Genomic DNA, 16,275 nt, shown 5'->3' with positions numbered 1-16,275 from the left:
CCCTCAAGTCATCCTCCAGCTCAGACAGCCCCTCAAGAGAGCTTTATTTGCCTTCATAATCTATCACCTTTTAGTATACTATACACAATCGATTCTCATTATTTGCAGATTCCGTATTTGTAAGTTCACCTACTTGCTAAAAATTTGTAACCCCCAAATCAACACACGCAGCATTGATTTGGGGATTACAAGTCATTTGTGGACACGCACAGAGTTCTGAAAAATTGAGTCACCCAGATCACACATTCCCAACGGAGGTCAAACAAAGCAATGCTTTGCCTGTTTTTGTTCTCCTTCTATAGACAAGGGTCCTTTCTGTGATCTACTTAGTGCTGTTTTATTTACCGAAGTTTTGTGCTTTTTGTTGGTGATTTCATTGTTTATAATGGCCCCAAGAGTCATGCTGAAGTGTTGCCTGGTGTTCCTGACTGCAAGACTCTGCGATGAGCCTTACAGAGAAAATACGTGTGTTGGATAAGCTTCATTCAGGCATAAATGCTAATGCTGTTGGCCATGAGTCCAAAGTCAACGAGACAGTAGTATATATTCAATAGGGTGTCTTTCAGCAGAAACACGCATAAAACAAGGTATAGATTGATTGGTGGATGAAAGTGTTGTAACAGGTCCCAAGAACCTAACCCTGTATTTCCCCTAGAAGCAGCCGCTCAGTATTTGCTAACTCAGTGTTTGTTCTGATTTTACGGAACTCCCACGAATAAAGAAAACAGATTATATTTTGTTAACTTATTTGCTGTCTGTCTCCCCCACTAAATGTGAGCTCATGAGGACAGAGATTTTTGTCTTTTTTATTTCAATCTGCTACGTTCCTAGCTGCGTCCCTGGTACGTGCGCCGAGCACAGAGCAGGCACTTGGCAAGTGTTTGTGGAATGAGTGAGTGGGAAGGAAGGAGTGAGTGGGGCTCAAATCCACAGCAGGTGCCCTTCTGTAAGTAGATTTTATTCCTGCTTTCCCTATTCCCGGCTTTCTCCCACAACACACAGAAGAGCAGCATCTGCGTGATACTTACCTGGCTGTGCTCAGTGTCAGAAAGACCCTTTCCTCACCTCCCTGACCTCTTATACATCTTGTATATTCCTGGCTGGAGCAAATCTAGTTACTTCCTCCTTTGCCCACCTAACAGGTGGTGGTGAGATGGCTCGTATTTGACTACATATCTTTCAATCCCAGGAGACGGGGTGATCTGAGAGAGCATGGGCCTGGCTTATCCATCTATGGTTTTGGCGCCTTGGCTCATGGATCTATGGTAAATATGTGGCAGTTGTCACACATAAATTTGTTGTATGAATGAACTAACAAATGAATGAAAAAAACAGACAAACTCCCAAGCTCTGCCTGCTTTACCAGAGCAGGATTTCTCCACTCGAATCATCCCCAGTGAGCTCTGTCTCCTTCTGCCTCTCTGATATTTGTGTCTGCACGGAAGTGGTGGCCACAAAGACAGTCAAAGACAGATGGCCTCAGCAGCCCCAATCTAACATCTCCCCAGATTGGCAGTCCCAGAAGAAAGAAGCTCTATTCCTCCAGGTGCACATATCCAACCCAGAGAAGAAGCTGATTGGTCTGCTCTTCCCACGCCTACCTTCAACCCAACCTCTTCTAGCTTTCTGATGTCTTTGAAGTGTGTCTACATCTCCCTGGTGACCACCTAAGAAGTTCATTCATTACTCCACAAAGCTGGTGCTACAGACTGAATGTTTGTGTTCCCCCCAAATTCATGTCCAAACCTAATCCCTGATGTGATGGTACTTGACATGGGATCTTTGGGAAGTGATTAGGTCAAGAGAGTGGAGCCCTCATGAACAGGATTATTGCCCTTATAAAAGAGACCCCAGAGAGATTCTCCATCCCTTCTGCCCCTGGAGGCACAGCAAAAAGACAGCCTACTGTGAACCAGAAAGTGGGCTCTCTACTAGACATGGAACCTGCCGGCCTCTTGATCTTGGACTTCCCAGCCTTCAGAACTGTGAGAAATAAAGGTTTGTTTTCTAAGCCATCCAGTCTCTGGTATTCTGTTACGGCAGCCTGAGCAGACTAAGACAGCTGGGCTGGACAAATGCTGAGCTCGCTGCACATCCTTCCTTTCCCAAGGGTCCAGGGTCCCCTGGGTGAGGGCCTAGAGAGAGCTGATTAGATTTCAGGGGAATGTCCCCCTGAGAAGTGTGCAGGAAGTTCATGCTTCCCCGGAATGCCATTGTTCCAGAAGACCTGGCTGACAAGTCCGGAAAAACAAGTAGTTCTCGCTCCAAACGTGAGAACTGTGTGGATTATACAAGTGGAAAATTGCTAGACCAAAAAGAACCCGGTTCATCCCCCACCTTCAAGAGCCAGTAACATTTAGGCTATCCAGGAAAGAAGAGTCTCTGTAGAAATCGTCATCAGCATCATCGACTGTAGCTTTTGGAAACCTCAGTTTCTTACCCACAAGATCAGTATCTCCCACAGGGCTGTTTGCAAGACAAAATTTTTAAAAATTAAATTAAAAAACACATATGAATCAGGTAGCAAGTATCAGGGTGACGCAAAGGGGAACTCGCTAAATTTCAGCTACTTCTCCGCCATAGTCAGTGTCTATCCCACCGCAGTGGGAAAGAGAAGTTCACGAACAGTAGCTTAAATAAATATAAACGCACACATTTGTTCTGGATGTTTCTATTCCTTTCATTCAATGAACAGGTACTGTTATTTTAACATGATTATCTTTTGCTTTCGTATTTCAGTGTATTTCGTTTAAAATGGTTAACTCGAGTATAAGATCAACATTAATCATTTGAGCCAGCTGAGTGTGTAAAACTTGGAGTTTTGGCTTCTCCGGCTGGCTGCATTTTCAGTTTGCTTTCTCTCTCATTGGTAGCCTGGTAGCCTAGTCGTTTTAATTCAGAATTAATTAAAGCCATTTCTTTCTCTCTCCAGGCAGAGGCAGGTTCTGTGGAAGCTGGGTGAATTACTACCATAAACTCTAATTAATCCACCCGGAGTCCAGTTATTGTGATGAGCGCTGGCTAGCCATGGCACACGGGGGCAATGCTTGCAGAACACTTGGAAGTGGAGGTGGGAAGCATTTAAACTCAGAGCCAGGGCCGTAAGAAAAGGCCCCGAAAAGGCCGCTTTGTCTGTTGAGCTCATTAAAGTGGATTACCATCAGGACAACCAGCCCCCAAATCACAAACTCTGGTGCTGCAAGACCCCTTTAGAGTCTGCTGTGGAAGCAAGCTTGCATTTCCCCATGGAAACTGCGCTGCCCGGTAAGCGGTTAGGTCCGGCTCAGCACCACCCTCTGATGAACCCACAAAGCCGCTGAGTGTTTGCAGCCTGAATTCTGGAAGCCAGGAGCAGGGAGCCTGCGGTGTGGGAGGGACCTGGTCCTGGTACACGGCTGCTCTTTCCCAGAGTACGTTGCCATCCTGGAACAGAAAGTGTTAACCTGGGACCCACACACGCTTTGTTGACCCCAAAAGGTTTGTGTCCACATGGGTTTACGTGTGCGTATGGGCATTGTTCCAGCGAGGGGATTCAAAGCTTACTTGTGACTCAGAGATGCCACTGACAACTCCGCCAGCCCTCCCGCCCTCCCCCCACCATCCGGGAATGTTGTAGAGTTAACTGTACCACGCAGTCTGGGCACTCTGTCTGTCCAGATGCCCCTCTAACACGTCATCCCCCTCAGTTCCCCATTCCACTCCCCCTACCATGGCCACCTGAACTAGGGTGGCAGAGCCGTGGTGCCTCAGTGGTGCTTCACAACCACTTAGGAGGGCTGGTTAGAAGGCAGCATGTGGACCCTACTCTTGGATAGACTCGGAGGGGAGTAGGGGGCTGTACCAGGCAAAGCCAGGCCTGCTGGGCCTGGAAGCCAGCCAACCCCTTGTCTCGGCCCCCAAACCTCACCCATGGCCCTGCCCCAAAACTTGGTTCTTGGTCTTCCTGCCACTGGAAAGGGGGGCTGGGGTGGCGAGGGGAAGCTCAGCCACAGCCTCTGCTGCAACTTGGCCACGGTTAACCTGGAGTCAGCCCTGCCCCAGCCCTGCCAGTTCATGGTTAGTGGGGAGCTGTGTTAGTCTGAGGGACTGTCCGCATACCATGTCCATTCACGTTGTTTCTTCTTCCTGGACAGAATCTTCTCTCTTTAGGAAAGTTTCTCCTGACCTCCAGATGGGAGCAGTGCTCCTGTCCCTCACACACCTTCTGAGCTCCCAGAAGTTTCTTTCATGGCCTACTACCCCCATGGATGATTACACCTTTGTGATACTGATGAGCTCCCCGGGGCAGGGACAACAGGTATTCCCAACAGCACCATTGGCTCCCTGGTGCCTGCACATAGTAAGCGCCATTTGTTGAATGAAAGACTGACTATGTGCTAAGGACTGGGTGACTATTCTTTTCATGCCCCCAAAATGGGGCAGCCATCTGACAAATGTATATATAGTTCTTTGGGTAGTGGGCAGAATATTTTAAAAGGGGATTGTCTCAGAGAATACAGAAGGCAGAGAGGCCTTAGTTATAAACCTCAAACATTCAGGCAGCATCTCAAACATCCAGTATTTGAAAATATTTCAAGCCAAGACAGCCCTCTTTGCATTTTACCCAAATTCCTTCTATCTCTGGCTTTGGCAGACCTCTACAGATATCCCTAAACACTATCTGGCATTTTCTCAAAGATCACTAGAAGACCTTCTTGTCAGCACCGTGAGGTGTGTGCAGAAATATCTGAAGTGAGGCCCAAATTTGCCACACAATACTGTTTTTTTTTTTCCATTTCATCCCTAACACCACTCTCCCACCCATCAGTGAATGACAGAATTAGATCAATTCAAACATGATATTCTAGCCTAGCAAAGATTTCCCAACTAAAAGAGCATCTATGTGTGTTTTTTTGAATCTAAGCATAGTCTCAGCTTCGCAAACCATGTATGTCTCTCTCGGTGAGGGACCAGGATCACCTCCTAGGATCAGTAGCAACCCCACTGGTGGGATGGGGAGGTGAGGGAGTGTAGTGGCATGAACAATGTCCCCCAGAATTCATATCTACCCCGACCTCAGAATGCGACCTCATCTGGAAATACAGTCTTATAGATATAAGTAGTTAGGATGAGGTCATATGGGATTAGGCCAGTCTTAGGACTTAGGACCAATGACTGTTGTCCTTAGAAGAGAGGAGGACACACAGAGACACACAGGAAGAAGGTCATATGATGATGCAGACAGGGATTGGAGTGAGACATCCAGAAGCCAATGAACGCCAAGGACTACTGACTACCACCAGAAGCTAGGACAGATTCTCCCTCAGAGTCTTCAGAAGGAACCAACCTGGCCAACACCTTGATTTCAGACTTCCGGTTTCCAGAACTGCGAGAGAATAAATTTCTATTGTTTTAAGCTACCGAGTTTGTAGGGGCGCCGGGTGGCTCCGTCGTTAAGCGTCTGCCTTCGGCTCAGGGCGTGATCCCGGCGTTATGGGATCGAGCCCTACATCAGGCTCCTCCGCTGGGAGCCTGCTTCTTCCTCTCCCACTCCCCCTGCTTGTGTTCCCTCTCTCGCTGGCTGTCTCTCTCTGTCAAATAAATAAATAAATTCTTTTTTTTAAATTTAAAAAAAAAAAGCTCCCCAGTTTGTGCTGATTTGTCACAGCAGCTCCAGGAAACTAATATGAGCGGCTGCCTTGCGACTCCCGGAGGAGCTGCCCTGGTGTCTCCATGTTCTCTGTGGTCTGGGCTCTTCCTGCATCGTCTGCAGGGCCCAGGGCAGGAATCACAGTCATATGAGCAAAGCATACAGGGCCGTGGGTTTGTGACAAGTAGCCACAGGGCAACCCTCTGAAAACAATCTGTGCAAAGTCCAATCATGGGCCCAAGGACAGGATACACTGCACGCCTCAGTTACCCCCCTCTACGGTAGAGATGATAACACGCCCCGGTGTGCAGATAATGTTAGTTAATGAGCAGAATTTCATTAACCATAGGCAAGGCTGGGTGCTAGGGAGAGAACAAGGAGGCAAAAACATTTGAAGGTTATTATCCAGTTCTTATTAATAATGTAATGATAAAAACTATAACATTTATTGGGCACATAGCATACCAGGCACCACACTAAGACTTTACAAGTCTCGATTTAGCCTCACATCAGGGCTTTTGACATAAATAATGTGTCCAAGTTCAGAAAGCTAGTAAGGAGAAGGGCAGATAAGACATGTGTGCATTAAAAGAAAGAAGAAACAACAGAGCTGAAGATACTATGTGCTGAGGGCAAGACTTAGCAGAAACAACATGCAGTGGCGAAAAATCTGTAAAATACAGACAAAAATAGTTCCAACCTCATAGGCTTGTTCTGAAGGCTAAATGGGCTAATGTTGCAAAGAGTTTTTTCCTTAAGTGTCTAGCAGAGAGTAAGCTCTCAATGAGTATTAGACAATCTAATTATTAGTCATATGGGTGGGTCAGAGAGCCAGGGCCTTCCAGATGGAAAGACTATCTCCAGGAAAGTAGGGATTCTGCAGTGGGTATATTTTATTCAGGAGCCAGAGGTCTACACTGAGCATGGAGATGAGGAAAGCAGACATGTGTGGCCAAATTAAAGAACAGGCACTGGGAAAGTGATCTGTGATCTTCTGAGCCAGGGCGTCCACAGAGTTGCTGGAGGAGGGGCGGCTAGGAGGTGGATGTTCTAGGCCCTTCCCTACTCCCCCCACCCTGAGTGAAACTGTATTGAGCTGTTTCACCCACAGGTCTTTGTTATGGGATTATGTCTGGAAAAAAGGACTCTGATTCCTAGCTTTGGTGCTCCCAGCCCTGTGAAGTTAGGCACTTCACCTCTCAGAGCCTCAGTGCTCCCACTGTGAGATGGGGATAATATTAGCAATTATCTCCCAGGGTAGTCAGGAGCAGTGAATGATTCAACATATTAAGAGGATAGAACACTACGGACACCTAGTACTAGCAAAAGGATTCTACCGCCACCGTACAGAGGAGGAATATGCTGATCAGAGACAGGAGATGGCCCCTTGAGGTTGCCAGGCTGGCTGGCAACAAAGCCAAGCCAAACCAATCTTTGACAAGTCCGATCCATTCCCAGAAACCCTGACCCACGCTTCCTCTATGCCAGACACTGTGCTAAGAGCCTCACAAATAAAACTCACTTAAGCTCCTGACAGTCCTAGGAGTTGAGTGTTATTATTCTCCCATTTTACAGATAAGGACACTGAGGCCCAGAGCAGTTAAGTAACTTGCCGGGAAGGGGGAGGGGGTGTCAGAGCTGGTTAGCACGCCAGCTGGGACGCAAACCGAGGCAGGCTGGTACCAGACTGTTAAACTTTGCCTCTATCAAGTGACAGATCTCTATTTGTAACGAGGAGGGCTGAAATATAAATTCGGGGCCAGAGGCAGGTGGCTTGCTGCGCTGTTTGTGGTTCCGGCTGCCTTGGGGCTGCCTTCGTGACGCAGCCCACGGAGGACAGCATCCGCGGAGACCCAGGTGCCCTTGCTCAGTCGCTTTTGCCCTTCCCCAGGTGCGCCTTACCCTGAGCCGAGCGTCCTCCGTGCCCTGGCTTCCGCTGCATGCAGATCAGCTCAGCTTTTCCACTCCGGGTTCAAACCCCAGCTCTGCGCGCTGACTGCGGACCTCCCTACACGCCACCCACTATCTCTAAAATAGGGATGCCTTTCTTGTTTCGTTTGTTTGCTCTGTTTTGTTTTGGTTTTCTTGCTGTACTCGGAGGAGGACATCTACGGCGTCTAAAGGCAGCGGCAGGTACGCATTCCCTCAATTCCTGTTGCGCCTCCGCCAGCCCCACCCTGCTACGCCCCTGCTCAGGTGCCCACACCTTCCCTCTAATTGCGGACTCCTGGGCCCGGGCTCTGCCCTGCAGACCGCCCCGCATCAGATGAGAAAATGCTCGACTCAAATGGAAGCTAATGGATCCAAACCTAATAATAGCAAGTAACGTTTAGAACACTGCCGTGTCCCAAGCTGGTGCTGAGTGCTCTAAATGCATGTTCTTGTGAAATGGTCCCACGAGTCCTGCAATTTCCCGAGGTTTCAGAGTCGCTGAGTAACTGGCCCGAGGTCACGCAGGAGCATAGCGTCAGAGCAGGACCCAGCAATCCGACCCCCGGCCCGGGCAGAAGGCCCCTCCCCGGTGCCTGCGCCCCACGGTCCGTCCCACCGAGAAGCAAGCCCGCGCGACCGGATTTCTGCCCCCAGCTAGGACACTCTAGCCAGGGGGCCGGCGGTGCGCGGCCCCGGGGAGGCGACTCCCCCGGGACTGGCCTGGGGCCGGCGCGCCCCCTGGGGGAGCCGGCGGGGAGAGCCCGAGAAAAGCCATGGCGGCGGGTGGGGAGGAAGCGGGAGTCTTGGAAGCCCCCTCTGCCTTCAGCGGGGTTCGGCTCTTCTCGAGGGACCGCAATTAAGTGAGGTCCCCAAGTTCAAACCCGGGCAGTTGGAATACTTACGCCCTGTGGGGAGGGCCCAGCATGAATCAGGAGCAGGTGCGTGAGATTTTAAAACGAGAGAGGTTCTCGGAGGAGCCCGCTGCACAGGCGACAGGCAGTCCCCTGGTGCTGGTGCCCTGACATCACCTTCAGACCTGCGCTGGTCTGAGGCAGCCAGGTGAGGTGAAAGCTGTTCATGTCCCACTCAGAGGTTGTCAACGAGGAGACTAGAACAATGCACTATTAGGGAGGAGGAATTTTCAAGTATAGAGGACCTCTTGATGGTCAAAGGATTCTTGCTTTGGACACAAAGTTGAAATTAAGAGAAAACTCTGAAGTTTCACTGATTAAAATTTCTGTGTCAAGAATCACTGATTCTATGACAGGTACCTCCCTAGGCAAAAGTGCACCTTGGGAATCTTCCCAGACCTGGGGTTAATCTGAGGATCACAGAAGCACATTTGGAGGGAATATTGAGAAAGCTAGGGGAGAGCTAGTTCAGTGGTTGTCAAAATGTGGTCCCTGACCAGCAGCTATTGCATCACTTGGGATCTTGTTAAAAATGCAGATTTGAAAAAAAAAAAAAGCAGATTTGAGGACCCCACTTCAGACCTGCTGCGCTAAAAACTCTATGGATGGGGCCCAGGAATCTGTGTTTTAAGCCCCCCTCTCCCAGCACCACCTGCTTCCACCCTCCCTACCCTCACCTCCGGATTCTAATGTAAGCTCAAGTTTGAGAACCACTTGTCTGAGTTCATCTTATTCTGGTTGTTCTTGTCCTCTGCATGTTTATCACGTGGTATTAATTTTATTACTGGTACTATCACAATATAGCATTCCTTAATTAGGCACTGGTGAGTCAACACAAAAATGAACAAGACATGGTACCTTCTTCTTAAGAATTCACAACCTAATGGGAAACTTGACTGTAACCCGGACAAACTGTGATCTGCTCTACAGCCGAGGAACAAACATAATAAGGGCACAGAGGCGAGAGGGGATTCATTCCTAATGATAAGCTGAGACAAAGCATTACTGAAACAGGGACATGTTAGGTTTGGATCTTGAAGGATGTGTGTGATTTCCAGCAAGCAGAAGAGGAGGAATTTATTATTACTCAATAGCATTTCAAATACCCTTAAACCAAGGGTTTAGTTTGTTTTGTTTTACGCTCAACAGAGCAGAATAGCAGTTATCCTTGGTGTCTCTTGTTTACCCAACAAGTCAGGGAGCCTCATTTGCTGGTGACTCTGGATAATAACAGGAAAGGGAAAATAAATTATCTTCATTAGGTTCCAAGGTTAGTGACCACCCAAGGTCATGGCTGGGGACTGTTAACCCAGATGCCACTGGTTTGGATTAGAGGAGCACAATGCAGAAAGAGTTACCTGGATCAGATGCCTGAAATGGAGACAGGGAAATGGAGAGACAGTAACAGAGAGGAGAGAAGGAATAGAAAAGGAATTGACTGACTGGATGGCTGTTACATAGAAGCCTGTGGAAAAGAGGAAGAAGCCGTGGTTCAGTAGTACCTATACTTTGCCTCCTAAATTAAATGTCAATAAGGCTTTTAACCTGAAAGCTTAAAAGGAAATTTAAGTCAGAATTTCAATTATTTAATACTACAACGTAGGCTATGTGGGGCTGGCAGAGCTGAGATCCAAGGTGGCTTGAGGAATCACGCTGCATCACCCGTGGGAGAGATCAGGGCCATCTAGCCCCTGGATCAGTCAGGGTCCATTTGGAAAAGCAAAACCAAACAGCAACTTGAACAGGGGAAGTTTAATGCAAAGAACTATTAACTGTAATAGCGGATTGGAGTAACGGGGGGTTGGCTAGAAAGGTGTGACGAGAACTCTAAAGAATCTAGGAACAGGGGCTGCAGGGAGTAGCCGCTTGCCCTAGTGCTGCCATGGTTCACGGGATGGCTGGGCTGCCGAGATGCTGCAGCGGCAGCACTTGCCCGGGACGGGGCCTCTCGGACGCTGGGGAGCGCTGCTCCCGGCCAGGCATCCCTGGAGGTGCTGTGCTATGAAACTGCCAAACTGCCGGAGCTGTGGTGCTGGCCGGAGGTGCTGGTCCCCGGGTGCTCCAAGAGCCTGGGGCTTCAGAAGCCTTCCTGCTGCAGGAACCTGCTGAGCAAGAACACGAGACCCAGAAGCAAAAGGCTTTCCTTCTGCAGGGTCTCTCCAGAGCCCTCTACTGCTCAAGCTTTCGTGCCAGTTGGGAAAGGAAAAATGTGTCAAAGTCCCAGCCCCATTTTCCGAGAGCTGCCCAAAAGGGTGACTCAGGGGCCGATAAAGCAATAATCTGGTAGCCAGCATGCTCTAAGCTGTTGTAGGCTCTCCGGGACACGGAGAAACAGCATCCTTTGATTTGAACAGGGCTCACGTGACAAGCAGGAAACAGCCGAAACTTGTCTACAGTTGGAGTTTTGGGGCTGGCAGAGACTTGTCTGATGGGCGCCTGGCCACGTGTGCCTCCAAAACTGTGTAGACCTCACGCTCTGGAAGGTAGGGTTTCCACTCCTAGAGACCCATGATAAGGGAGGCAAACATCCGATGACTGCCGTGCTGGGAGGAAGAGGGAAGAAAGTCCTTGACAGTCTGACAACGCGAGAATAGTTAAATGAGTTACGGAGAGTTTATAAGATGGAATATTATGTGGTCATTAAAAATTGCTACTCTAAACAATGTTTAAGGAAATTGTAAAATGCTCATGGTATAATGTAAAAAGGGGGAAAAGACTAAAACAATATATCTATAGAATATTCTCAATTATGTTTAAATAAAGTATGTATGTGTCTATAACGAAACAGGAGGAAATGGTAAGTGTTTATCTCTGGATAGTGATTAATTTTTCTTTTCTTCTTCGTATTTAGCTGTATTATCCATGATTCCTAGACTGAGCTTGTGTCACTTTCGTAACTAAAAGAAAATGTATGATACATTGTAAGGAATACGCATGTCTCTGGCATTCAGTAGCTGGAGGGAAGCTTGACATCACACTTCCTTCTGGGAGCTGAACTTCAAGATCGGATGTCTCTCCCGGAGCAAACTTAACTGCCTCTTTATGGCTCCGGTGGGGTTGTGGCTGGGGGTCCACTACCACCTTTTTCATTTCCCCTTCCTCCCTCTCTTGAATATTTCCTTTCTTTGTGCACGAGGAGAGAGAACGAAAACACACAGCAGTGTGATCACGTGATCTTAGTAAACTCTGCTCTGGACAGCTGGCCGCAGGGCATTCCGCGGTTTGTTTCTGAACTGGGGCAACTCCCTCCTTCCTCCCCCCGAAACCCCCCTCCTGAGCTGCTGGATATTTACCAGTTCATTTGTATCCATGTTCCCTCTTGAAACAATCACTGGAATACGGTGAGATGACTTTTTCTTAGATTTTCACTTGCTAGATTCCCATTCCAGAATCCTGTTTGTTTGTTTTTATTTTTTATTTTAATTTATTTTTTAAAAAGATTTTATTTATTTATTTGACAGAGAGAGAGAGAGAGAGTAGCAGAGAGAGAGGGAGAAGCAGACTCCCCGCTGAGCAGGGAGCCCGATGTGGGGCTAGATCCCGGGACCCCGGAATCACCACCTGAGCCAAAGGCAGACGCTCAACTGACTGAGCCACCCAGGTGCCCCTGTTTGTTTGTTTTTAAACAGAACTCAGTTATGGTAAAGAAATACATGCTGCATAACAAGAAAATCTAATGTTCATATCAATGATTTAAGTCTATTAATCAATATCCATTTGAATAGCTTCCTGTGTAATAAAAGGAATTGCATTTTCGTAGGACACTTTCAGTGAATCATTGTGTGACCAACCCCGTCCTCTTCTCGTGAGTCTGAGGCAAGACCAGCAATTTAATGACGGATATCACTGAGCAAATAATGGGAAAGCAATGGAGAGAGGTGTTTGAAACTAGTAAGCGATATGTCCCCGCCCACACCCACCACACACAGTCAAGGGGAGATGGAGATTCCCTCTGGCCTATGGAACAGAAGACACCTGGAGAGAAGCAGGAGAACTGGAGGCTGGAGGGAGTCCCAGGGCAGGGTGTCATTTCCCACCCAGGTTAGATTCAAATGAGTGGAAACCAGTAGTCTAGCACTGTCCGGTGGGGAGCCGAGAACAGAGAAGCTCTGTTCCTCCTTGCTCTCCAGAACTCTGGTACCTCACAGGAATTTCTCATGCCCTCATGCAGGGGGAGCCATAGAGTAAAAATGAGGAACTGGGACGCCAGGGACGTAGAGGTGGTGGGTCAGCCTTACTGAACTTCCCCTGGCTTGAAGTGGCATGGGGGAACAGCCAGCCACGTTTTCCTGAGCCCCTCTGCCCCGAGAAATGTACAGAAGTTAAATGAAAAGAGAGGAATGCTAACCTGTAGGGTCTCTTGGTTAAAAGAAGGGGGTGCTGTAGAAAATGGTGTAGCCATATGAAGCTCTGGGCCAAGAGCCAAACCCCTGCTAGAGTGGGATACTGTGGTGCTCCCCCATATTCCCTCTGGAGGGGATACACCCACCCCCCAGCTGCTGGGAACTCTGGTGGCTGACCATTACGCAGTGGGAATTGACCTGGCTGTGGGAAATGACCCTCTGGGCAGGAGCAGCCTACAGCTAGAGACCGACTGATGTAGGGATCCTAAAGCCAGCTTCCCTTGCTTCCATTTGGAACCCTTCTTAAGGGTCATTCCAACTCCAGAGCTCCTCCTAGGATGGGCTGAGGCTTCATTTGCAACCACATTGCCGGCTGGCTTCTCTGCACAGCCCTACCTTCCTCATTCCCTTATAGAAGCGCCTCCCGCAAACACTTTCCAATGAACCCTTTGTGTGGGGAGACAGTGTGCAGTTCTCCGTCTCAGAATGGAAATTTATTCTAGGATAATCAGGGCTAGGAGTGGTCCTAAGAAGCTGACTCTAAAAAGGGAACTGGGGAGGGGCACCTAGGTGGCTCAGTCGTTAAGCATCTGCCTTCAGCTCAGGGCACGATCCCGGAGTCCTGGGCTCGAGCCCCACAACAGGCTCCTCCCTGGGAGCCTGCTTCTTCCTCTCCCACTCCCCCTGCTTGTGTTCCCTCTCTTGCTGCCTCTCTCTGTCAAATAAACAAATAAAATCTTCAAAAAAAAAAAAAAAAGGTGGGAGGGGCCTGGGAAGTGGATCATGTGTTGGCTAGCTGGCAGTGAGGACCCCATTACTGGTGGTTGGTGGAATACAGATAGCCCCTGGCATGCTGTAACCATGCAACCCTTCCAACTTTGACCAGTGGTGAACTGGGAAGGAATACCAGTAGAGGGGGCACACCAGCAGTTACAATAATCCCAGCACTGGAGAAGCATGAGGGTGCCTGGAAGGACTACAGAATTGCATGACAATTGCTGAGAACATCGAAGTTTTTGAAGAGAGAAAATGGCCAGCACAGGGGGTCATTCACCAACTCAAGGCAAAATATGAAAGCCAGAGGGCCTCCTTGGCAGTATTTAAGGAGACTCTGATCTCCTGCAGCCTGAAGGCAGACAGAGCCGAAGACCAGACTCCAGCTCTGGACTTAATCATAATGGGGGAGCATTAGAGAATGCTGGATTCTCAGCCCCATTCTGTGTGGCCTCCCACAGTCAGGGGCCTGCAAGGAGTGGGATTCTGAGACTTGCAACGGGGATATCTGGGTAGACGCAGGTGAGAACTTTGAACGCCCAGATTCCCCTAAATGCTTTAGCGAATTAATGGTGAACTTTGGCTTAGCCCTCTAGGGTTCAGTTTAGCAAGAATTTTTATAAACAACATCCTGATGCTACTTGTCCCTGAAAATACCCAGTTTGATGGGCAAGGCTGATTTTATCTCTGCCATCCTTCAAAGGAGGAAATCAAGGTTTGGAGAGTGAGGAATTGAAAGGAAGACTCTAACCTGGGACTCTGACAGCTACGGCAGTGTTTTCTCTTGAGGAAGGTGGGCTCGGGCTTCGTGGCCACCCACACAGTTGCTTCTGCTCTTGGGGCTGAAACTAAAATACATTTCCCAGGCCACTCCCCTTCGCCTGGGGTTGGAACCTTGCGACCGAGTTCTGGACAGTGGACTGTCGACAGAATTGTTATCGCCATTTCTGGTATTTTCCTGTCTGTGCCATCTCAAGGTTTTCTTCTCTACCCTTAGTGACCTGCCGATCTGTGTCAAAGGTGGTGGCCCTGCTGGATATGTATGTATTTATTGGTACATTTCTTCTGTTTTTGATAGAAAAGTCAGGCCTGGTAAGGCAAAATTCGCAAGTCATCGGCAGGCATGTATGGGGAAACCATAGCAGTGGGGCGAGCATGAGAAACACTGCACTGTAACCTTTCATCTTTTGATTTCAAACACACGCATCATCACTGGGGGTGAGTGGAAGATTGAAGAGATAAAGGAACTGGGGAATCTGGGGCCTCATCTGGGGAGAGCTACCCTCCAGCATCCTAGATGTGTAAAGATGTGTGGGGTGGGATGGGAAGCACAGTTCAAGCTGGAATTAGTAATCCATGCGGTTAGTGTATGTAACTGTCGCACAGCAGGTCCGGGCCCCAGAATCTGAGTGAAGTCTCCTTGAAGGCAGAGCACGTACTCTCCACATCTGTGTCTCCTTGGCGGCAGCCCGGGGCCACACACTCAGGAGGCCTTCGGGAAATAGCAGGGGCGGCAATTCTGCAGAAGAGCAGGTGAGGTCTGAGCGCTGGTGGGGCCGCACTCCCCTGGCAAGCCCAGGTAAGCTGCTTGCTGCAGAGCCTCTGGGAGGCTCGCGTTCTAGGAACTTGAGGATACCTCTTTGTCTGTAGCCCATGGCTCCTGCTGCTGTGGGTGTGGGAGGGAGGGGTGGGAATAGGGAATTTCAAGGAGTGGGTCCAAAGGGGAGAGGCTGGCAGGGTGGCAGCGCCGGGGAACCACGATCTCTGCCTTCTGCGCCCGGGGTCTCCTGGCAGCTGCAAGGTGAGGAAATTTGAGAAGAGGCAGATTGGGTTTGCTCCCCTGGCTCTCGTGGCAGGGCAGGGTAAAAAGAGGCAGCGTGCCTTTCTCACACGACCGTTTCATTGTTCTCTAGATGCCGGCTAGCAGGCTCGGCTCCCTGGATCTCAGAGGCCCGTAGCAGTGCACAGTCCAGCGATGGAGGCAGCCGGTGAGGGACAATTACACCTTACAGCAGAGGAGGTGGGACAGAGGCCCCAGCCAGGGGCGGTGGGGCCCAGACACAAGTGCATTGTGGGGAGGCAGCCCCGTGAGGTGAGGGCCCTGCCAGAACGGACACGGCTCGGATCTAGAGAGCAGGAGCTGGAGGACCTAAAGAAATCCTGCAGGAGGGGCGCCTGGGTGGCGCAGTCGTTAAGCGTGTGCCTTCAGCTCAGGGCGTGATCCCAGCGTTCTGGGATCGAGCCCCACGTCAGGCTCCTCCACTGGGAGCCTGCTTCTTCCTCACCCACTCCCCCTGCTTGTGTTCCCTCTCTCGCTGGCTGTCTCTGTGAAATAAATAAATAAAAATCTTTAAAAAAAAGAAAGAAAGAAAGAAAAGAAATCCTGCAGGACCCACAGGCCAGCCTGGCTCTCCTCTGGCCCTGTCATCTGGTGGAAAAGTAGAAGTGATTGTTTCTTTCTTCCCCCTCCCAACACTCCTTTCCATCTTGTCCCTTCCTCGTTTTTCCGGGTGGCCAACCTTAGGCAGAGACAGTCTTAAGAGAGAGGCCTGTCTGCCATCACAACATAGGTCACCACAGAAGTGATGATGATGTGTGTGCACGAGGGGCAGGGCCTCTGAGACTCAGGCAGGGGACCCCCCTACCCGCCAACCCTCAAACTGAACAGGAAGGAGGAGGTCTGGGA

At 49.4% G+C, this 16,275-nt stretch overlaps 1 long non-coding RNA gene across 1 annotated transcript; it reads left to right on the top strand.

Annotated features, from left to right (window-relative positions):
- The first annotated feature begins 12,243 nt into the window (after positions 1-12,243).
- On the top strand, positions 12,244-15,771 carry LOC121100943. The gene is made up of 3 exons (XR_005832715.1): positions 12,244-12,363; positions 14,587-15,122; positions 15,503-15,771. It is a non-coding gene; the product is annotated as an uncharacterized LOC121100943 (long non-coding RNA).
- Positions 15,772-16,275: the final 504 nt, after the last annotated feature.

Source organism: Ursus maritimus, unplaced genomic scaffold, assembly GCF_017311325.1.
Source record: "Ursus maritimus isolate PB19 unplaced genomic scaffold, ASM1731132v1 scaffold_6, whole genome shotgun sequence".
Lineage (NCBI taxonomy): Eukaryota > Metazoa > Chordata > Mammalia > Carnivora > Ursidae > Ursus > Ursus maritimus.
The sequence above is the reverse complement of the archived record's forward strand: the minus strand, read 5'-3'. Positions and strand labels throughout refer to the sequence as shown.